Source organism: Bos indicus, chromosome 10 (assembly GCF_029378745.1).
Source record: "Bos indicus isolate NIAB-ARS_2022 breed Sahiwal x Tharparkar chromosome 10, NIAB-ARS_B.indTharparkar_mat_pri_1.0, whole genome shotgun sequence".
Taxonomy (NCBI): Eukaryota; Metazoa; Chordata; class Mammalia; order Artiodactyla; family Bovidae; genus Bos; species Bos indicus.
Window position 1 is genome coordinate 87,189,834 of NC_091769.1, and position 23,477 is coordinate 87,213,310.

The following is a 23,477-nucleotide window of genomic DNA, read 5'->3' on the forward strand; positions in this document are numbered from 1 at the left end:
GATGTGGTGGTCCAGCCGAGACTCTGGAGCAGGGCTGAGAGGAGGCAGCTGGTTAGAGGAGTGGGCAACGGCTTCTCCAAAATCCAGATGCCTCCCAGACCCCCGTGGCCTGGCTGGGGTGCAGTGGGTTTGGGATTCCTGGAGAGGGACGGGGGGAGGTTGGCCAGAGCTCAGTCCCTCTCACTCATTTAAGTGCCACCGTAGAACCTAATCCAACCGAGGAGGAACTGAAACCCCCCAGCAGGTATTTGATGAAAGAATCTGGTGTCCTCTCAGCCAGAGGAGAAAACAACTCCTTCTTTTTTGCTGAGGTCAGGCCTAAAGACTCTATTGGTGGCTTTATGGGCAGAGAACAGGGGGTGTTGCGGATACCAGGCCTGCCAGGAGACTGGGTGTGCCCTCCTTTGGAGTCTGAGGGGGGTGGTCATTGATGAAGGTGGGAGAAGAAATGCCACTTAGACGACTGTGCCCCAGACCTCTCTGGGGCAGGGGCCCGGTAGACACGCCACCCTTGCACACAGCTGTTGAGATGGCGTGCTCTCCCTCAGCAGAGGGGAGGCTGCTGGAGGCTTTGTGAAGGGCCAGGCTTGTTCTGACGGAAGCCGAGGGGGCAGTCCTACACTGTACCTGAGACGCATGTTCTCCGGGGTGCTCACGCAACTTTAAGGACAAAGCAGTGGAACCAAGACTGAACAAGAAAGCTACCTCCTAGGGTGTAGTTGGAGGAGAGAGCACTGGCAGGGGAAGCTGAAGCAAAGAGGAAAAATTAGTATAGCCTTTGGGCTTCCCTTGTGGCTCAGCTGGTAAAGAATTGCCTGCAGTGCGTGAGACCTGGGTTCGATCCCTGGGTTGGGAAGATCCCCTGGAGAAGGAAATGGCAACCCACTCCAGTATCCTTGCCTGGGAAATCTCATGGACAGAGGAGCCTGGTGGGCTGCAGTGCATGGGGTCGCAAAGAGCCGGGCATGACTGAGTGACTAACACTTACTTCTTTAACTAGAAAACAAAATAAATAAATAAAACCCAAACCTAGGTGAGGCAGAGGAGGGCAGGGGGGGGATACTACATGGAGGTGGGAGGGAATGTTCTAGGGGGATGGAAATGTTCCATAATTTGATTGTGCAATTGGTTACATGTCTGTTTATAAAACTCATCAAAGGATTCATTTAAAAAAGGGTGATTTTATGGTATGTCGATTGTACATCGGTGAACTTGATTCTCACCGTTGTCCCCTCCCCCCTTCAGGTAGAGGAGGCAGCCAAGTTTCTGCAGCATCATACAGTTTTTTCAACGTCCTCTGTGCCCTGGCACCCAGCAGCCTGGCCGCCCCTGAGAACCGGTTCAGGAAGCAAAGAGGCTCTGTGGAAAGGCCACCTCAGCCCCCGCCCCTCGGACTAGGAGTCTACTCAGACTCCAGAGCTGGCTTCACAGTCTTATCTGCAGTTTAGTTTTCCATGAGTTTCCGTGGAAAGAAAAGCCAGCAAGTCTGACTACCACAGGTAGTCCGATGTGAAGGAAAGCACAGGCATTTGGGACTCATATTTGACTTTCTAATGGAAGCCCAGGTCCACTGAGCCTGGAGTAAGGGAGGACACAGGGAACCTTGAAGACCCAAGACCGATTAAAACAGATGTGACCCCAGAGAGAACAGGGTATGCCATCTTTTGCATTGCAATAAATCTTTTGACCTGGGGGATGAGCAGGGATATAGGAACTTTGGATGCCAGCTCTTTAAAATAAAAAAATTTCTTTTTTTAAAAGCTCGCAAATCCCATTTTTAAAATATGATCTTTAACTTGCACATATTCATGAAATTATATACATAGATACATAATCACTACATTTAAAACTGTATATCTAAATATAGTGAATATCCTGCCCCCTTCCATTCCACAGCCCTCCCCAGAGGTGACTGTGATATCATTCCAGAGATTTCTGCGCACGTACATATACATGGACATACAAATAGAGATCCAGAGCTTAGTTTTATTTAGGTAGTAGGGACCATTCTGCAAGGATGGCCTGGATTTTGCTTTCTCTGCTCTACAGCACATCTTGCAGAACCTTCCTTTCGGTACCTCTCTCCGGCCTCCTTTTCAATGATGGGCGTTATTCTGTAGATTCTCTTGCTCACAGTTCCATCCCCTCGTCAGCCCTTCTACGCAATGATCATTCAGACGGAGCCGACTTCCTTCCGCCCTGACTGCTCTGAGGGACCTGCTGCCTTCCAGCACTGGCTCACCTCTAGTTCCTTCTGCCAGACTCCCATCAAGCCCCTGAAAAGACAGGCAGCTCTTCTGTTCATTCCAGCCACCCGCCAGGTAAGAAATGGCAGAGGGAATAGCAGTCCCCTGGGATGGCTGGTTCAGGACAAAGGGGGCCTTAGGAGAGTGATTGTGAGGCCACAGGGAGAAGGCGCTGGTGGAAACAGAGGAGTCCAGTCCGTGTGGGGGAGGGTGAGGCTGGGCCTGTCCTAATCAGTCCCACAGTGGGAATTCCCTGTTGGCCTCTCGATCGTGTGTCTAACTCACTGATGAGCACTCTGGGGCCAGGCAGTGTCAGGCGCTGTCCCCTGAGATAGCTTTGTCCCTGGCTAAGACTAAGAGCTAAGCGCCCCCTGTGTCCCTGTTAGCATGTGTCCCGGTTCATGTTTATGTCCAGCCGTGGCTATCATTTATTAAAAAAACAAAGATTATGGCCTCCAGTCCCATCACTTCAAGGCAAATAGGTTGAGAAAAAGTGGAAGCAGTGATAGACCTTATTTTCTTAGGCTCCAAAATCACTGCAGATGGTGACCACAGCCATGAAATTACCAGACTCTTGCTCCTTGGAAGGAAAGCTATGACAAACCTAGACAGCATATTAAAAAGCAGAGATGTCACTTTGCCGACAAAGGTCTGTATCGTCAAAGTCGTGGTTTTTCCAGTAGTCATGAATGGATGTGAGAGTTGGTCCATAAAAAAAAAAAAAATGAAGAAGAAGGCTGAGTGCCGAAGAATTGATGCTTTCGAACTGTGGTCCTGGAGAAGACTCTTGAGAGTCCCTTGGACCACAAGGAGGACAAACAAGTTAATCCTAAAGGAAATCAACCCTGAATATTCATTGGAAAGATTGTTAAAGCTGAAGTTCCAGTACTTTGGCCACCTGATGTGAAGAGCCGACTTATTGGAAAAGACCCTGATGCTGGGAAAGATTGAGGGCAGGAGGAGAAGGGGGTGACAGGGTGAGATGGTTGGATGGCATCACTGACTCGATGGACATGAATCTGAACAAACTCTAGGAGACAGTGAGGGACAGGGGAGCTTGGCAGGCTGTAGTCCATGGGGTTGCAAAGAGTGAAGACACAAGTTAGTGACTGAACAACAACAATAATAGCTATCATTTATGAAGCCCTTACCAGGTTTCAGGCAAAAGATGCAATGCTCTCTGTAGGGTATCTCACTCAACCATCTCAACTCAACAAGGCAGTACTGCGATTGTGCCCATTTTACAGGTAAGAGAAAGTAAGGCTTAACCTAGGGCTTTCTCATTTCATCTTCATCAAACACTGGATGAGTTGGGGAAGAGTCCATTCCTGTTCGGGGTACATCCAGTGTTCTGTTGGTTCCTTCTCCTGACTGGGGCTGCAGCAAGGTTCTGACCCCACACGGGGGTCTCCTCCGTGAGGGGCAGTTTTTGTACCGCAGCAATGCCAGAGCCTTGAAGCTCTGCCCATCACTCAGCAGGACAGGAGCACTGGGCACAGGACGACAAGGACGTCAGGTTTTCTGTCTGCCCACCTTTCAGTGGGCTGTTTAAAGTGTTACCCTAGAGTCTAGAGGCAAAACGACAATACTTGCAAGCCAGGGCTTCTCAGAGGCGGCTGCCTGGCACGGCCCGCCTGCCTCTGAGGACTCCGCAGACCTTACCCAACAAACAGGTTCCCAAGCCTGACCTGCAAGATTACAGACCTGGCAGGGGGCACCTGAGTATATGCACTTTAAACTATCACCTTGCCCACCTCCGACCCTGTTCAAGAACCATGCAAACTGACATCTCACAGACTGCAGTCTGCACTCACAGTGTATTGGCTGAAACAGTTTAACAGTTTTCTTGACATTTATGTCTTTCCTGACAGCATATAAAAATCAGGAGCATCACAGGAAAAAGCAAACAGACCTCCGCTTCTTGCAAAGATCCGGTAGTACCGAACCCGCCTTCCCATACTGCGCACCCTGGAGGCGCCCCCAGGCCTGCCTCTTCTTTGCTTCCGTGGACACTGTGAGTTTGTGACCCCTGGCCAAAGGAGATAGCAGTGCTTGTATCTGTCAGTGCCAATGCCAGGCACCAGGGCATGACAGCATGGCCGAAGCTGGTGCAACTTCCTCCCTGGATGTAGGCCTGCCTTTGTCCCGCTTTGCAGAGCTCACATGGAAGGCATCAATTCACCCCTCCCCACCCCTCTTCTCTCTCTCCTTTGGCAGCAGCTGCCAGATGTGTTTTCAGAATGATCCAAGCATGACATGTACCCCCTGCTCCAGGTAGATACCATCCCTGGCATATAAGATCAGTGTTTCTAAAAGCAAAGTTCACGGACTACCACAACAGATCCTCCTGGGAAGGCATCCAAAATGCTGATGCCTGGCCTTCACCTTAGACCTGGGGGATCAGCACCTCTGGAGTCGGGCCTGGGAATCTGCATTTTCAATGTGGTACCCCCAGGTGATCCTGATGCATTGCATGGCTTTAAGATCTGCAGTCATCTAGAGGGAGGAGAGTGAATATAGCTTTAACTGGGCCCTGGGTCCAATCGGCCTCCTGGGTCTTTGGCCTCCTTGAAGGAAGAGAGTCCTTCCCCCAGCCCCGAGCCTCCACCACAAACCCTGCTCCCCATCCCCAGGGCATCAGGCCCCCAGGGCTCATCTCTCTATCAGATCCCATCTCCTGTCACTTTCAGAACCAGTTCATTATTCCTTTATTATTCTTGTTCTCCAGCTTATCATTATTAATAATCATTCTAGACAGGCCAGGGTGCTGACAACTCCCCCTTTGTCCATTCTTTCTGTCTGTTTTAATCCTGCCTGCTTATCTGGCATTAACCTGATCTTTTCCCCTGTTTAATTAAGCCACGTTGGGCAGCCCACTACTGCCCACGTGGAAATGGGCATGATCAGTTCTCCTGATAGGCAGGGGATGGATGGGCTCGGTGGCCTGGACATTCCACTTTCCCAGAGGGGCCTGAGGGCAGGGGCACACGTCCCAGGCAGGGCCACACTGGGCCTGGAAGGCTGGGGAGGCATGGCTGGTTGATGACCAATGCTCATCAAAAGCAGTGCTTCTCAGAACGAACTTATGGTTGCCAGGGGCAAGGATGAGCGGAAGAGGTAGTTAGGGAGTTTGGGATCGACATGTACTCACTGTTATATTTAAACTGGATAACCAACAACCCTACTGTATAGCATAGGGAACGCTGCTCAGTGTTATTACATATGTAGCAGCCTGGAAAGGAAGGGAGTTTGGGGGAGAGTGAATACATGTATCTATCTGTATGGCTGAGTTCCTTTGCTGTTGACCTGAAACTAGAACAACATTGCTGATTGAATATGTTATTCTTGTTGTTTAATCGCTAAGTCATGTCCGACTCTTTTGCAACCCCATGGACTGTAGCCCACCAGGCTCCTGACCGGCTGTACTTCAATATAAAATAAAAAGGTTGTTTTTCTGTTGTTGTTGTTGTTGTTTTTTTAGAGCAGTGCTTCTCAAACCTTTTAAAGCACTTCAAATCAGTGCTTCTCAAATCCACCTGCAATGCAGGAGACCCCAGTTCGAGTCCTGGGTTGGGAAGATCCGCTGGAGGAGGGATAGGCTACCCACTCCAGTATTCATGGGCTTCCCTTGTGGCTCAGCTGGTAAAGAATCCGCCTGCAATGTGGGAGACCTGGGTTGGGAAATTCCCCTGGAGAAGGGAAAGGCTACCCACTCCCGTATTCTGGCCTGGAGAATTCCATGGACTGTATAGTCTATGGAGTCACAAAGAATCGGACACGACTGAGTGACTTTCACGTTCGCTTTTCTCAAACCTTTGCCTCAGAATCACTGGGAGGTCCTGTTGAAAAGCAGATTCCTGGACCCCATCAGATCAGATCAGATCAGTCGCTCAGTCGTGTCAGACTCTTTGCGACCCCATGAATCGCAGCACGCCAGGCCTCCCTGTCCATCACAAACTCCCAGAGTTCACCCACACTCACGTCCATCGAGTCAGTGATTCCATTCAGCCATCTCATCCTCTGTTGTCCCCTTCTCTTCCTGCCCCCAATCCCTCCCAGCATCAGAGTCTTTTCCAATGAGTCAACTCTTCGCATGAGGTGGCCAGAGTACTGGAGTTTCAGCTTTAGCATCATTCCTTCCAAAGAAATCCCAGGGCTGATCTCCTTCAGAATGGACTGGTTGGATCTCCTTGCAGTCCAAGGGACTCTCAAGAGTCTTCTGCAACACCACAGTTCAAAAGCATCAATTCTTCGGCGCTCAGCCTTCTTCACAGTCCAGCTCTCACATCCATACATGACCACAGGAAAAACCATAGCCTTGACTAGACGAACCTTTGTTGGCAAAGTAATGTCTCTGCTTTTGAATATGCTATCTAGGTTGATCGTAACTTTCCTTCCAAGGAGTAAGCATCTTTTAATTTCATGGCTGCAGTCACCATCTGCAGTGATTTTGGAGCCCAGAAAAATAAAGTCTGACACTGTTTCCACTGTTTCCCCATCTATTTCCCATGAAGTGATGGGACTAGATGCCATGATCTTCGTTTTCTGAATGTTGAGCTTTAAGCCAACTTTTTCACTCTCCTCTTTCACTTTCATCAAGAGGCTTTTGAGTTCCTCTTCACTTTCTGCCATAAGGGTGGTGTCATCTGCATATCTGAGGTTATTGATATTTCTCCCAGCAATCTTGATTCCAGCTTGTGTTTCTTCCAGTCCAGCGTTTCTCATGATGTACTCTGCATAGAAGTTAAATAAGCAGGGTGACAATATACAGCCTTGACGTACTCCTTTTCCTATTTGGAACCAGTCTGTTGTTCCATATCCAGTTCTAACTGTTGCTTCCTGACCTGCATACAAATTTCTCAAGAGGCAGATCAGGTGGCCTGGTATTCCCATCTCTTGAAGAATTTTCCACAGTTTATTGTGATCCACACAGTCAAAGGCTTTGGCATAGTCAATAAAGCAGAAATAGATGTTTTTCTGGAACTCTCTTGCTTTTTCCATGATCCAGCGGATGTTGGCAATTTGACCTCTGGTTCCTCTGCCTTTTCTAAAACCAGCTTGAACATCAGGAATTTCACGGTTCACATGTTGCTGAAGCCTGGCTTGGAGAATTTTGAGCATTACTTTACTAGCGTGTGAGATGAGTGCAATTGTGTGGCAGTTTGACCATTGTTTGGCATTGCTTTTCTTTGGGATTGGAATGAAAATGGACCTTTTCCAGTCCTGTGACCACTGCTGAGTTTTCCAAATTTGCTGGCATATTGAGCGCAGCACTTTCACAGCATCATCTTTCAGGATTTGGAATAGCTCAACTGGAATTCTATCACCTCCACTAGCTTTGTTCGTAGTGATGCTTTCTAAGGCCCACTTGATTTCACATTCCAGGATGTCTGGCTCTAGGTCAGTGATCACACCATCATGATTATCTGGGTTGTGAAGATCTTTTTTGTACAGTTCTTCTGTGTATTCTTGCCATTTCTTCTTAATATCTTCTGCTTCTGTTAGGTCCATACCATTTCTGTCCTTTATCGAGCCCATCTTTGCATGAAATGTTCCTTTGGTATCTCTGATTTTCTTGAAGAGATCTCTAGTCTTTCCCATTCTGTTGTTTTCCTCTATTTCTTTGCATTGATTGCTGAAGAAGGCTTTCTTATCTCTTCTTGCTATTCTTTGGAACTCTGCATTCAGATGTTTATACCTTTCCTATTCTCCTTTGCTTTTCACTTCTCTTCTTTTCACAGCTATTTGTAAGGCCTCCCCAGACAGCCATTTTGCTTTTTTGCATTTCTTTTCTATGGGGATGGTCTTGATCCCTGTCTCCTGTACAATGTCACGAACCTCATTCCATAGTTCATCAGGCACTCTATCTATCAGATCTAGGCCCTTAAATCTATTTCTCACTTCCATTGTATAATCATAAGGGATTTGATTTAGGCCACTGAATGGTCTAGTGGTTTTCCCTACTTTCTTCAATTTAAGTCTGAATTTGGCAATAAGGAGTTCATGGTCTGAGCCACAGTCAGCTCCTGGTCTTGTTTTTGTTGACTCTATAGCGCTTCTCCATCTTTGGCTGCAAAGAATATAATCAATCTGATTTCAGTGTTGACCATCTGGTGATGTCCATGTGTAGAGTCTTCTCTTGTGTTGTTGGAAGAGGGTGTTTGCTATGACCAGTGCATTTTCTTGGCAAAACTCTATTAGTCTTTGCCCTGCTTCATTGCGTATCCCAAGGCCAAATTTGCCTGTTACTCCAGGTGTTTCTTGACTTCCTACTTTTGCATTCCAGTCCCCTATAATGAAAAGGACATCTTTTTTGGGTGTTAGTTCTAAAAGGTCTTGGAGGTGTGCATAGAACCATTCAACTTCAGCTTCTTCAGCATTACTGGTTGGGGCATAGACTTGGATTACTGTGATATTGAATGGTTTGCCTTGGAAACGAACAGAGATCATTCTGTCATTTTTGAGATTGCATCCAAGTACTGCATTTTGGACTCTTTTGTTGACCATGATGGCTACTCCATTTCTTCTGAGGGATTCCTGCCCGCAGTAGTAGATATAATGGTCATCTGAGTTAAATTCACCCATTCCAGTCCATTTCAGTTCGCTGATTCCTAGAATGTCAACATTCACTCTTGCCATCTCTCGTTTGACCACTTCCAATTTGCCTTGATTCATGGACCTGACATTCCAGGTTCCTATCCAATATTGCTCTTTACAGCATCGCACCTTGCTTCTATCACCAGTCACATCCACAGCTGGGTATTCTTTTTGCTTTGGCTCCATCTCTTCATTCTTTCTGGAGTTATTTCTCCACTGATCTCCAGTAGCATATTGGGCACCTACTGACCTGGGGAGTTTCTCTTTCAGTATCCTATCATTTTGCCTTTTCATACTGTTCATGGGGTTCTCAAGGCAAGAATACTGAAGTGGTTTGCCATTCTCTTCTCCAGTGGACCACATTCTGTCAGATCTCTCCACCATGACCCGCCCATCTTGTGTTGCCCCATGGGCATGGCTTAGTTTCACTGAGTTAGACAAGGCTGTGGTCCTAGTATGATTAGATTGACTAGTTTTCTGTGAGTATGGTTTCAGTGTGTTTGCCCTCTGATGCCCACTTGCAACACCTACCATCTTACTTGGGTTTCTCTTACCTTGGGCATGGGGTATCTCTTCAGGGCTGCTCCAGCAAAGCGCAGCCATTGCTCCTTACCTTGGACGAGGCGTATCTTCTCACCACACCCCTTCCTGACCTTCAACGTTGGATAGCTCCTCTAGGCTCTCCTGCGCCCGGGCAGCCACGGCTCCTTGGACGTGGGGTTGCTCCTCCCGGCTGCCACCCCTGGCCTCAGGCGTGGGGGTGTGGGGTAGCTCCTCCCGCCCGCCGCCCCTGACCTCGGACGCGGGGTAACTCCTCTCATCGCCGCCCCTGACCTCGGACACTGGTATCTCCTCTCGGCCGCCCCCCTGACCTCGGACGCAGGGTAGCTCCTCTCGGCCGTTCCTGCGCCGTCGCAGGCTGGTACTCTCGGCCGCTGCCCCTGACCTCGGACGTGGGGTAACTCCTCTTGGCCGCCGCCCTTCGGGCATGGGGTCCTCCCGGCTTCTGCCCCTGACCTCGGACGTGGGGTGGCTCCTCTCAGCCGCGCTTAGCGTGCCGGTCGGTCGCGGCCGCCTGGGATTCTAATTTGGTAGGCAGCCATGAATCTGAATTCCTCCTAGTAAGCCCCCACGTGGTGCTGTTGCGGCAGGTGTCAGGACCACACTTTCGAGTAGCCCCGCACGAGCGGGCTGACCTCAGCTGAGTGACAGACCCCGGCCAGGCCCAAGTGTGCCTTGATGGGCGTGGACTGAAGAGGAAGAGACTTGAGCAGGGGGAAATCCCTGCAGTTCCCACATGTGCGGTGGGGAGGGCCTGAGCTGAGGGGAGCTCAGACTGAAAGGAAAGGGATGAACGTGGATTCGACACCTGGCCTAGAGCGGCAGCAGGGTCTCAGTGACAGAAGGGGCAGTGAAGGAGAGACGTGAAGATTCCTCCATGATTTTGAGTAACTGGCAGCACCGTGGTACTTGACAGAAATAAGTACAAAGGGAACACGTGAGGGTGCGGTGGGGATATGCCCAGGTCGAGACAAGCTACAGAGCTTGCAGCACCTAGTGAAAAGTGAAAATGCGGGGCCTATTATTCAAAAATTCAGAATTTCAAAGTGAGGACCACAGAGCATTAGCCCAGTGTTGGGATCTTTTTAAAGTGCAGGGCTGCTAAGATGGATAACTAACGTGAACCTGCCGTAGAGCACCGGGAACTCTACTCAAGTGCCCTGCGGTGACCCACGTGGAAGGAAACCCAAAAGAGAGGGCATATATGTAAACATGGAGTTGATTCACTTTGCTTACAGCAGAAACTGACACAACACTGCAGAACAACTATACGCCGATAAAAATACTAAAAATAAAGTGCAGAGCTCTGTGGCACTACACGGGCACACGCCAGGAAGCCGCCTGTCTGCGGTTCCCCACAGCAGCGTCACAGCCACACAGAACCGCCACCATCCTGGGGCCTGTCGGTTACTGCCAGTCTCTTCAGTGATGGGAACGTCCACTCCCGATGCCACAGAGACCAAATGAGAGGTCACGGGGCCCCAGAATCGCAACTGAGCCTCTTATGAGGAGAAAGGCCCAACCAGGAAAACACGCTAGGGTCATAATACCTCAAAGAAGTTGCTCGTAAGACGCAGGGAAGGGTGCCATGGCCAGTATTTATGCAAAGTCACCACCTTGAGAACTTGAGGTCTGTGGATGCCTTTACCTTTCCAGGCATTGCACAGGGAGTCCTTTCCTGTATTACTTTATCCTTGCAACTGCCCCATAAAGTGTGTGTTATTGCCTGTCTCTTACAGATGAGGAAACTGAGGTGCAGAGAGGTACAGTCACTTGCCTAGTGAGGGAGGGAGCCAGCTGCTGGAGCCTGAGTGTGCGTCTGGGGCTGGGAGTGGCTCAGTGCAAACAACCAGAGAACTAGGGGGCTGATGCCGGTTGGGGTGGCGGAGGGGGGACTGCCAGGGGACAGAACCACGCATGTGCCTGGGTGTCACAGGGAAATGCATAGATACCCAAGTGCCCACCAGAGATAGAAGGATTTAGAGCAATTAAAATGTTTTGCCTGGGAGCTGTTTGGAGCCTTTTTTTTTTTTTTTTTTTGAACTGAGAGTTTTCTGACTTCAAGGTGTTAACAGGCTCTCTAAATGGTTTTGTTTTTTAATTGCAGCAAATGACTGTGGAGCCATTAGATTTTTGCCTCTCTGCAGTTGTTTCTGAGCCCTTTCAGTCCTCCTCCTTCTATTTATTCTGTTTAATTCAGTCAGGTAGCTCCGGGGCAATGGAGATCAATACTCCTCTTTGATAGAAAAAGAGTCAGGTTTGAAACCTAGAGATAAAACTGACACATTTTGTATAAATTTAATTAAAAATGCACCTTCAGTGGCTTGTTGCAGGCACAAAGCCTAGTGTCTCTCTCTCCGACCCCCTCACTCTCCCCCTCTCTTTCTCCCTCACTTCCTTTGCCTGTCTCCCTCTCTTTCCTTTCTTGTTCCTAACAGGGAAATCTCTAAATCTGCCTCACCGCAGCCCCTTTTCATGGTTTTGGACTTGAAACTTCCGTGCTGAGGGACGATAAGGCAATGGGGTAAAATTGGAAGCTGATCAGCCCGGCCTCCTTTTCCCAGAGTAGGCTGGGGAGCGAGATTCTGCCAGGAGAGGACTGGGGAGCCCTGGGCCCCAAGATGGGTTTGCTTTTCTATTTAAAACCTTTTTTTTTTTTTTTTTTTTTTTGTACCATGACCTGCAGACTCAGAGGCTCCATCAGTCCAGAGCCTGCAGCCCCTACTCCTGCATCTCTGTCTGTGGCTATGTCTCTCTCCCTCTCTAGATGGTTTTGACCTGCCTGCCATTGCAGCTACTGGCACCTCCCTAGGCCCCCATGGGTCCCCGAGAGAGCGGGGAAGGTGTAGAAGACCCCAGCCTTCAGTACCCGTCTCCAGCAACCCCAAGGCCACAGCACCCATTTGTCTTGTGTTTTACAATCCACCCCTTCACCTCCTTCTCGCCGGCTCTCCCCCTATCGCTCTCTCAATCCCATTTGGCTCTCCTCATTTTTCACTTGAGTGGGTTTCCTATCCCCGACTCGGCTCTGGCCTCACTCTGCTCAACACCAATAAAACACACTCAACACAGGTGGAACAAGGTGCCCGAGCCCCTGTGACAGATGGCTCGCCAGCCATCTAAGCGCAGCTATAAATCGGCCTTCCCATGACTGGGCAGGCCCGGTCCCCGCAGCCGGGCAGTAGGGATGGGCGGCCAGCGGACCAGCACTTGGCCAGCACCCCCAGGCCTTCCCAGGATCACAGGCGTCCGGGAGGGGGCAGGGTGGCCGGTGGGAGGGCAGGGACCCCTGACATGTTTACACCTGTGGCTTTGGCTGGAGCCACTCAGACTTCCACTGGTTTTGGCCTAGAGATCCACTGGCGCTCTTCATGCTTCCACGTGCCAGGCATCACGCTGAGGCTCGCCATCATATTGTCTTTAATCCTCCCCAAAACTCTATGGGGTGCAGTTACCATGACCGTCCCTATCTCTCACAGATGAAAACCCTGATGTCGGTCTAGCAAGGTCACAGAGCTTGCCCAAGGTCATCTGGCTTGTAAATGGCAAGCCAGGAGGGCGGACTTCCGGGACTCAGGGCTCTTCAGGGACTGCGACTCAGGAACTGGGGCTGTTCATCACCATGTCCTGTGTGCGTGGCCCAGGGCTGGGCATGTCCGGGAGCAAGATGTAATCCTCCTCCGGGGTTTCTGATGTCGCGCTTGGGGCACTGTGGGTCCTGCTGGAAGATAATGGATTCACCACTGGTTTCCTTCTCTGCTTCCTGAGGGTCCTCCTGCCGGCACCACCAGCCTTGTACAGGGGAGCTGTGTTGCATCTTCACCCCAGAACCAATGATGAGAGGTGGGGAAGCCTCCTCCATCCGGGAGTATTGAGGTTGCCGTCAGCACGGAGGAGCACAGGGAGCAGTAAGGGAAGCCCCCAGGAAGGCTGCTCCAGCCCCTTCTCCTGCCCGGGGAGCCACTGGGGCTTGTGGGTCTGTAACCTCACACCCAGGGCATCGGGTACTGCGGGGATGCGACTTGTTTCAGCCGGTCTCCTCTTTGGCTTTAGGTGCCTTTAATTGCCGCAAATGCAAGTTCAGACGGGAGAGGCAGGCATCACCCTTCTGAGCCACCGGACCTTCCTCTCTCGCCTCCTTCGTCGCTGGCCGATCACAAACACCGGGCGCTTTGTGTCTAAAATAGCCGAGATAATTGAAACGGAATTCGGAATCAGGGCCCTGCAGGCAGCACTTGTTGAAAGAAGAAATAAAGATCGCGTGGGTCACGTCTTTTGTAATTTGCGTTTAATAATCGTACCAGAAGGTGCCGGCCGCACGGGGAGAGGCGGCGCGTGAGGCAGCTCCCAGCCCCCCAGCCGCCCTCCCTCTACCCCCGCGCCATCCCCCCACCCCGCGCCGCACCGCCCCCCCACCGCGCCGCACCCCCCTGCGCCGCACCCCCTCCCCCGCCCCCGTTCCCCGCCGAGCGGGGAAAAGTTCAAGAAGGAAGCTCACAAGTTGGAGAAAGTTTTCTCCAAGGGGCGGTGGCGGGAGAGAGGGCACGGCTTGGGGCGGGCCCGAGAGGCTGAGGTGAAGGCCATGCCAATGTGCTGGGTGCCCTCTCTTCCCACCCTGCTGCACCCTCCGCCCACTGGAGGGCGAGGTGGATGGAGCTCAGGGGAGCCATGGAGTGATTTTGAACCGGCAGCAGTGGGGCTCGCTTTGATCTGGGCTGCTCCTCGGTTTATTACTGGGTTTTGCCAGCCATACGTGGAGCTGGGGCCAGTGCTGCCCTTCAAGGGGCCGATGCTGCCTCCAGGCTGTGGGTGTGCATGCGTCAAGAGTGTCTTTCCTTTGGGAGCCCGCCAACCCATTAGTCCCTGGAATCACAGACGGTCATGTTAGTCTGTTGAAGCCACGCGACCCGGGAAACAAACTCACTCAGAAGGACAATGCAGATAGTGGAGTGCAGTTTATTACACCCGCGGGCCCAAGGCAGAGCCTCCTCTTAGCCAAGGACCCTGACCAGTTTTTGTGAAAACCTTTTATACCCTAAGTGTATGTGCCCAAACCCACCTCCCCAAATTCCCTGAAACTAGTCCGAACAAAGGAAAAGAAAGATACAATCAAAGTTAACTGGTGATTCATATGCCTTAAGCCTAGGTAGTTAACAGTGGACAATTATTAATAGGCCTGTGGTCATACCCCAATAAGCATAATAGACTTTATGATTCTATTCAGTTACATAGATAATTAGGGTATTCTTTTAGGCCACGGAGAGTCTAGATTCGAGCCCTGGGGCTCTTCCATCCAGAGGGTCTGGTTTTCCAGTTGGTATGTTGTTTCCATAGAGACTGGGCATACAGCTCAAAGTCCACAGTCCGGCCCAAGATGGAGTCCTGCTTTCAAGATGGAGCCTGTTCTGTCTGTTTCCTCCTTCAGGTCCTCAAGGAATGTGCCACTTCTACACGAATACGACCGCCTTTCCTACCCACTTCACGTGCTGTTCATTCATACCTCCACTGCCACCTCCAAAAACATTTACCCCATCCCATCCCTTGTAAGGCTGCCCTTTCCTGTCTGCAAGAACCTGAGGGCTGGGGACCTCAAGGGCTCCCCGACTGCCCATGTCATCATGGGCTGGGGGAGGCTTTGAGGAGCTCAGGCTTGGAGGTGGAGAGACAGTGCTCTGAGCTGAACTGGGGCCTCGCAAAATTCCTATGTTGGGGTCCTGACCCCCAGTACCACAGACTGTGACCGTGTGTGAAGATGGGGATCTTTGAGAGGCAGTTAAGGTAATGGGAAGTCCAATAAGGGGACCCTAAGCCCAAATGACTGATGTCCCTAGAAGAAGACAGCAGGGATGCTCGTACAGAGGAAGGCCATGTGAGGTCACAGGGTGGCCATCTGCAAGCCAGAGAGGGAGAGCTTAGGAGAAACCAACCTGTCAGCACCTTGATCTGGGACGTCCAGCCTTCTAAACTGTGAGAAAGTAAATTCTGGTTGCTTAAGCCAGCCAGTCAGTGTGGTATGTTGGTCTGGCAGCCCTAGCAAGCTAACACAGAGGGTGAGATGCAGGGGGAACCTTGCCTGTGATGCTCCTCGCCCTGGGTCCCCTCCCTCCCTGGCCCAGACATACATAATGTGGGCTTGAAAGTACCAAAGACGGAAACTCTAGCCGCTTCGCTTTCCCGATGGGGCAGAATCTAGATGACACGTGACTGCCAGAAGGGACTCTGCATGCCAGCCTTTGCCCAGGTCCTTCCTCCAAGGCTCAGTGCTGCCCACTCTCAGGCCCTGGGGATGGGATGCTTGCAGATCTATGAGGTCCAGCTTCCATCCCTTGCTCCTGCTCTTAGGCCTCATCCCTGTTTGCCATTCCTCAGAAAACAGTATCCCATGTTGGTGACACAAGGGCATTTGCAGAAGCCAGATTCCTGGTATAACTAGAATCACCCAGTCAGTAAAGTTCCATGGCAAAGAGTTTAAAAAAAAAAAAAAAAAGGAGGCATGAATAAAGAGCTTTCCAAGGTCTGAATGTCTGATATGAGCAATGTGTGTGAATACTCCCAAGGACCCTGACACAATGGACACTGCCCTCTCAGGGAAGGCCTGTGGCCACAGGCTTCGTGGAGGCCAGCGGAGCATGCTCTGACTCTGGGCTTTCTGTGACATATGGCTTGGACCTTCAGAGGAGCAGGCACTGGGCAGCTGAGGTGACCCAGGGCTAGGGGTGGAGGAAGAGGTGGCAGCAAAGGATGCAAAGGGACCAGCCGTGTCCTCAACTTTTCAGCTTGGAAGAGCTTTGGGGAGATAAATCATGGACCTGCTGACATTCCGGAGGACCGCCTCTGCTGCCAAGACCTGACTGTATGCTCGCGAATCTTCTCATTTTAGTCCAAGCTGGTGGGGGTGGGTCAACGGTGGTATCTCCATTGTATGTAGGAGGTATCAGGTTCAGAGAAGTTATGTGCTTGCTCGTGATGGCACAGCTGAGAATGGCAGACGTGCCATTCAAACCCAGGACTCCTAGTCTCCCCATCCAGGCTCTTCTAGAGCAGGAGTTGGCAAACTGCCACCTGCTACCCATTTTCACGTGGCCTGTGAACTAAGAGAGGTTTTTGCATTTTTAAATGGTTGGGGGAAATGAAAAGAAAAAAAACAATACTTAAGGACAAGTGAAAATGATGTAAAATTCAACTTCCTAATGTTCGTAGTTTTATTGGAAGACAGCCGCACCCAGCTGTTTACATACTGTCTGCTGCTTTCGCCCTTCACTGGCAAAGCTTTTTGGTTGTGACAGACTGTATGGTCTTCAAAGCCTCAAGTATTTACTTTCTGGGCCTTTACAGGAATGGGCTTCCCAGGTGGCGGAACGGGTAAGGAATCTGCCTGCCAGTGCAGGAGATGGAAGAGACATGGGTTCGATCCCTGGGTCGGGAAGATCCCCTGGAGAAGGAAATGGCAACCACCCCAGTAGGCTTGCCTGGAGAATCCCACAGACAGAGGAGCCTGACTGGTTACGGTCCATGGAGTCGCAAAGAGTCAGACACGACTGAAGTGACTTAGCACGAGCACAACCAGTATTCCTGCCTGGGAAATCCCAGGGACAGAGGAGTCTGATGGGCTATAGTCCATGGGGTCACAGAGAGTCGGACATGCATATACCACAGATATATTTGCCAGCTTCTGTTGTAGAGTCATGTGACTTGGGAGATGAAAGAGATTTTAGAAACTACAGTCAAAAACTTTGACTCTCTCTTATTCTATCCACCATTTTCCAAATAAGCAGGACAATGCCTATTGCATCTGAGCAGCTGTTCCAGGCTGCCCTCGGGGGTGGGTCTCCCACCGAGCTCACAACCACCTATACCCTGGAAAGAAGGACCCTGCTCCATTGTTGTCTGTGCCTGATGCTTTCCTGGGGCTCCTTAGGCACCAAGTTAGCTGTGTCCCCAGGCTCGAGACCTTAGCCTCTGGGCACCAACTTCTGGGGTCCAGATGTGACCATCACCTGGCTGATGAGGAGGGGCACATGGTGAAACTTGGGGTACACGTGGGGCAACAGTGTTGTGGTGCATGCAGGGTCGGGTCAAGTCCTGGCTCTATAACTGTGACTTTGGGCAAGTCATTTCAACACTCCGCACCTCCATTTCCTCACTTGGAAAATGGAGGAAATAATAGTATTTACCCTATGGGGTTGTATGAAAATTAAATGAATCAGTGCATATAAAAGGCTTGGAATGGGGACTTCCCTGATGGTCCAGTGGTTAAGAATCCACCTGCCAATGCAGAGGACATGGGTTCAATCCCTGGTCTGGGAAAGTTCCACATGCTGCGGAGCAACTGAGGCCGCGTACCTGGAGCCCACGTTCTGCAACAAGAAAAGACACCACAGTGAGAAGCCCATGCACCGCAGCAGAGTAGCCCTCGCTCACCGCAACTAGAGAAAGCCCTCTCGCTGCAACAAAGACACAGTGCAGTGGGAAGTAAATACATTAAACGTTTTGAACAAGTGCTGGAGTGGCGCTTGGCACACTGTGTCGTGCTGGGTGATGGTGGGGCTGCTGGTAGTTAGCAGCCCTGTTCAGCCAGCTCATCCTTCCAGCCCTACTAGGCACTGTTGGTGTTCAGTCGCTCAGTCGTATCCGACTCTTTGTGACCCCACAGACTGCAGCACGCCAGCCTTCCCTGTCCTTCACAATCTCCTGGGGCTTGCTCAAACTCCAACCATCTCATCTTCCGTCTCCCCCTTCTCCTCCTGCCCTCAGTCTTTCCCAGCAACAAGAAAAGACACCGCAAGGAGAAGCCCATTCTCCCCCAAACCCCCCTCCTCATCCAGGCCGCCATATAACATTGAGCAGAGTTCCCTGTGCTATATATACAGTAGGTCCTTATTAGTTAAACATGTTAAATATCGCAGTGTATACTTGTCTTTTTGTGTTATTCTTGATACATTTGTGTAGGTCTCAAGTATTTTATGACATATATATATATTTAATGTAGGCAAGGCTGATTTTGCAAAACCCAGTAGAATTTTGGAGGCTGTAAAATGTACCAAGAAGCCCCATGGATGGATGAATAGGGACAGATGCATTGGGTGGACAGCGTGCTCTCGTGGTGTGTGGGCACGCCTCTGACACTGCCCCTTCCTCCCTGCCCACTGGTGTGCATCCCCAGCCCCTCTCCTGGCATCTTCGCCTGTGCCTAGCAGCCCTTCCCCATCTGCTGGCTGTGTTGTTCCTTGCCTGGCCATGTGTCCTCTCTGGGCTGGGGAGGCAGCAGAGGCTCTGGCCCCCCTCCCTGGTGAGGCAGAGGGGCTTTGGAACATGTGTTTCTGGGAGGCAGACACCAGCTGGCTGGGGAGACATTTGCATATTCAACAGAGCCCCCCAGAGCCAAGCCAGGATTGTGAAGAGGAGGCTGTGGCAGGACAGGGAGAAGGAAGGCTCTGGTCAGCTAGGGGTCAGGCAGAACAGATTTCAGATTGGAGAGACAGATGGTTAAACCGGAAAAAGGGGGAGGGAGCAAATCCCAACTCACACACAGAGAGGCATTCGAGACCCCTGAAACATCTTACGTCTTCACAGGGCTTTGTGGGTTTTGAAGCATTTTCATCTCTTTCATTTGATTCCTCGTTGCCGTCCTGCAGAAGAGGCATCACCGTCATCCCCATTTTACAGATGAGGAAACTGAGGCTTAGAAAAGTTAGACCCCTGGTTGAAGACCACAGGCCCAGTCCTTGGGGAATCCTGGGATTCCTGGTCTTCCTCCATCACAGAGCCAACTGAATTTGCCATCTCCACTTGCTCACCTTACATTCTTCTCTCAACCTCTCCAGTGGGGTTTCTGACCCCTCCACCGCATTGAAGCTGTTCTTCTCTAGATCAACAGCAACCCCTCTTGATACCAAATTATGGTCACTTCTCTGTGTTCAATTCACTTGGCCTCTCCACAGTGTATTACACAGGTACCACTGAATTCACTCTTCTTTCTGAGACAGCCTCCTCCTTGGTTGCCATGACAACACAGGCCCCAGTTTCCCTCCCGCTTCCTTGGCTGCTCCATCTCTGTTCCCTGTTCTCTGCTCCACCTCCTAAGGTTGGAGGGCTCCTATCGGCATTCTTCTCTTTCTTTCCTCTCTCTCGACTTGACCCTGAGCCACCTAGGGCAGCCCTGCCACTTTAAGTGTCATCCATGTCTGAGGCTCTCAAGTCTATTTCTGCAGCGTTGCCCTTGCCTCAGGCTGCCTTGCATGGTGGTCAAGAGGACAGACTCCACAGTCAGACTGCCTGGAATTGGGTCTCAACTTAGCCATTTATTAGACTTCTCAGGTGGCTCGGATGGTATAGCATCTGTCTATAATTTAGGAGACCTGGGTTCAATCCCTGGGTCGGGAAGATCCCCTGGAGAAGGAAACGGCACCCCACTCCAGTACTATTGCCTGGAAAAACCCATGGACGGAGGAGCCTGGTAGGCTACACTCCATGGGGTAGCAAAAAGTCAGACACGACTGAGTGACTTTACTTTTCACTTTAGCCATTTATTCATTATGAGACCTTGGGCGACCTTTGTATGTGTCGGGCTTGCCATCTTTGAAAAGGCAGTGTTGAAGTCCTTTATCCCGTAGGGCGATTGTGAGGATTAAATGAAATGTAAATGTCTTAGAACATTGCCTGACACTTAATAAGTGCTCGATAAAAGGCAAGACATTGTTACTTGGCATCTCTTCCTCCAACAGGCCAAGCATCTTCCCACTCCAGAGCCTTTGCACTAGCCCATCACTCTATCCAGAAGGTTCTTCCCTAGATTTTCCTAAGGTTGACTCCTTTAAAAAATTTTTTTTAAATTTATTTTTGGTTGCACTGGGTCTTCATTGGTGCATGTGGGCCTTTCTCTAGTTGCAGAAAACGAGGGCTACTTTCTGGTTGCGGTGCTCGGGTTCCCATTGCAGTGACTTCTCCTGTTGTGGAGCATGGGTTCTGGGGCGCTGGGGCTTCAGTAATTATGGTGCTAGAGATTAGTTGCTCTGCAGCATGTGGGATCTTCCCAGACCAGGAATTGAACCCATGTCCCCTGCACTGGCAGGTGGATTCTTAACCACCGGACCCCAGGGACATCCAAGGCTGACTCCTTTTAATTCAGATTCCCCAGCCACCCAGGCTGAAGTAGTCTTCTATCACCTCACCCCATTGAAATTTTTTGCCTGGCATGTATTTGCTATTGGATATTTTCTTGTTCATCTTTATTCATTGCTTTCCCCATTAGAACACAGTCCTCAAAAGAATGGAGATTCTATTTTGTGCGCTCCATCTCTCCAGTTCCTAGAAGGGGCACATAGTAGCTCACTGACTTGTTACATGAATGAAATCACATGAGGTCTATTCCAGCCTGAGAACGGCCCGACGTGGCTGTCATGCACTGCCATTCCTTGTGATGGGCAAATGGGGAAGAAGACGTTTCCACCTGAGAAGTGGGTGGGAAGACCTTTGCTTATGTCTCCAAGCCCCAGAAATGTTGGAGGCCTCATACTGTCCCCCAGCCCTTCCCAAAACACCATCACAGCAACCACACTCTCCCTGTTTTGACCCAGCCCTGCAAATCCTCTCCATCCCTCCCCTGGGGCTGGAAGGCTGGTTCTAGTGTGCTCAATGCTGTGAGAGGCCCCAGGGAGCTGTTGAGATTTGGTCCCCACTCCTGAAGACCCTATGAACCAGAACCTGAGTTAGGGTGAGGCAGAGATCAGGGCCAACCTTGGAGAGGATATTCAGGGCTGTGGGACTCAGAAGGCAGGGGCAGGAGTGCAGAGGGCAGGGCCTGGGTCCCTTCCAGGGTCCAAAATCCCCCTCAGGACGCCACCTCCCAGCACTGGGTATAAGGATTGCCGACAGACTGCTTCCTCCAGGTCCGAAGGCACTTGATCTCAGACTTTGCCTTCTCTTTTCTCTTCTCTTCTTTTCTCCAGGACTAAGAACAATAAGTGGACAGTGGTGATGCTGGGCCGCCTACATTTGGGCTGTGCAACTGACCCTTTAAGTTCAGGGTGATTCTCCTCACTTAGGAGCCAGGACCATGCTCATGGTTTTTTTGTGTGTGTGTGTGTGTTCAATCAAGACCCAGCACCCTTCGTAGGCAAAACATTTTCCAGATTTTTCCAGAAAGCAGAGGTGGCAAATCCCTGGTCTCATTAACTGAGCCATTCCAGCCAGGCTGGTCAGGTGTGGGTGCTGACTTTTGATCTAGAAACTCTGGTTGTGGACATCGAAGGGATCTAGTGTTCTTGGGCACCATGGGAAGAAAGTGTCTACAGAGAATGGTAATGCAGAAGGCAGTGGCCCTGGAATGTATACCAAGTCTGGGAGCTCAGAGATCCAGGTGGATGGCTGTGAGGGAAGATGGGCTAGATGGAGGGAGCAGAGATTGTCCCCCATACCATATAAACCTAAACATACAGAGGCAGGACAGCAAGAGCCTTCTGGGGAAAAATCAGTGCGTTCATTTTTACATTTTTAAATATGTTACAGCCTGTTCACTTCATCGTTACAAGATAGCTGCAGCAGCTCCAGATTTTCAGTTCAATTCAATCGCTCAGTTGTGTCCAACTCTGCAACCCCATGAACCACAGCACGCCAGGCCTCCCTGTCCACCACCAACTCCCAGAGTTTACCCAAACGCATGTCCATTGAGTTGGTGATGCCATCCAACCAGCTCATTCTCTGTTGTCCCCTTCTCCTCCCGCCCTTAATCTTTCCCAGCATCAGGGTCTTTTCAAATGAGTCAGCTCTTCGCATCAGGTGGCCAAAGTATTGGAGTTCCAGCTTCAACATCAGTCCTTCCAATGAGCACCCAGGCCTGATCTCCTTTAGGATAGACTAGTTGGGTCTTCTTGCAGTCCAAGGGACTCTCAAGAGTCTCAATAAAGGACAGAAATGGTATGGACCTAACAGAAGCAGAAGATATTAAGAAGAGACGGCAAGAATACACAGAAGAACTGTACAAAAAAGATCTTCATGACCCAGATAATCACGATGGTGTGATCACTCACCTAGAGCCAGACATCCTGGAATGTGAAGTCAAGTGGGCCTTAGGAAGCATCACTACGAACAAAGCTAGTGGAGGTGATGGAATGCCAGTTGAGCTATTTCAAATCCTGAAAGATGATGCTGTGAAAGTGCTGCACTCAATATGCCAGCAAATTTGGAAAACTTAGCAGTGGCCACAGGATTGGAAAAGGTCAATTTTCATTCCAATCCCAAAGAAAGGCAATGCCAAAGAATGTTCAAACTGCCGCATAATTGCACTCATCTCACACGCTAGGTCCTCAGATCTATCTAGAGGAGCCTCTTTTCAGATTCCCCGAAATAATAGACTCGTTGTGTCCCATTGGCTTTGACTGAGGCAGGTCCCTGTTTATAAATCAGCTGGCGGAACAGGATGACAGAAGCTGGAATTGGCTCTGGACTAGATTACCAGCTCTGAGTTGGGGCTGCAGAGGGCTGAGACCGGAGGAGAAACAGTTCCTCAGAAGGGAACTGGGATACAGGTATCAAGTTGGAAGAAAAAAATTTTCCTTTTAAAAAAAATTTTCTATCACTCACACAATGGCTTCTTTTCCACTCTGAATATCTGGTCACTTCACATAAGGACAATTCAAGAACTTATTCCCATGGACTTGCTTGGTGATCCAGTGGTGAAGAATCTGCCTTCCAGTGCAAGGAACGTGAGTTCAGTCCCTGGTTGGGGAACTAAGATCCCACATGCTGCGGGGCACCGTGCCGTAACAAAGAACCTGAGCACAGCAACGAAGACCCAGTGCAACCAAAACAAAGCAAAAAAAAGGATTTATTCCCCAACAGGAAGGTGAGCCAGAGCTCTGAGGCCTCCAAGTTCTCTATAAATATTTATTGAATTGAAGGTATGTTCTAGGGCCCAGTGGTTGATGGCAGGGAGACGGGGTGGGGAAAATAAGGCGATGGTATGTTTCTCTCTTCTTCTCGTCTACCTTCTGGTTTTATTAAGCAACTATATATTGACTAAATATATGGGTTTTTGTTGATAGCTCTAGGATGGCTGTTGAATCAACATAAACA

At 50.3% G+C, this 23,477-nt stretch overlaps 1 long non-coding RNA gene across 1 annotated transcript; it reads left to right on the top strand.

Moving 5' to 3' along the window:
* Positions 1–13,002: 13,002 nt before the first annotated feature.
* LOC139185164 (uncharacterized) lies at positions 13,003–13,673 on the top strand. Its single transcript, XR_011568690.1, has 2 exons — positions 13,003–13,312; positions 13,458–13,673. It is a non-coding gene; the product is annotated as an uncharacterized lncRNA (long non-coding RNA).
* The last annotated feature ends 9,804 nt before the right edge of the window (positions 13,674–23,477 follow it).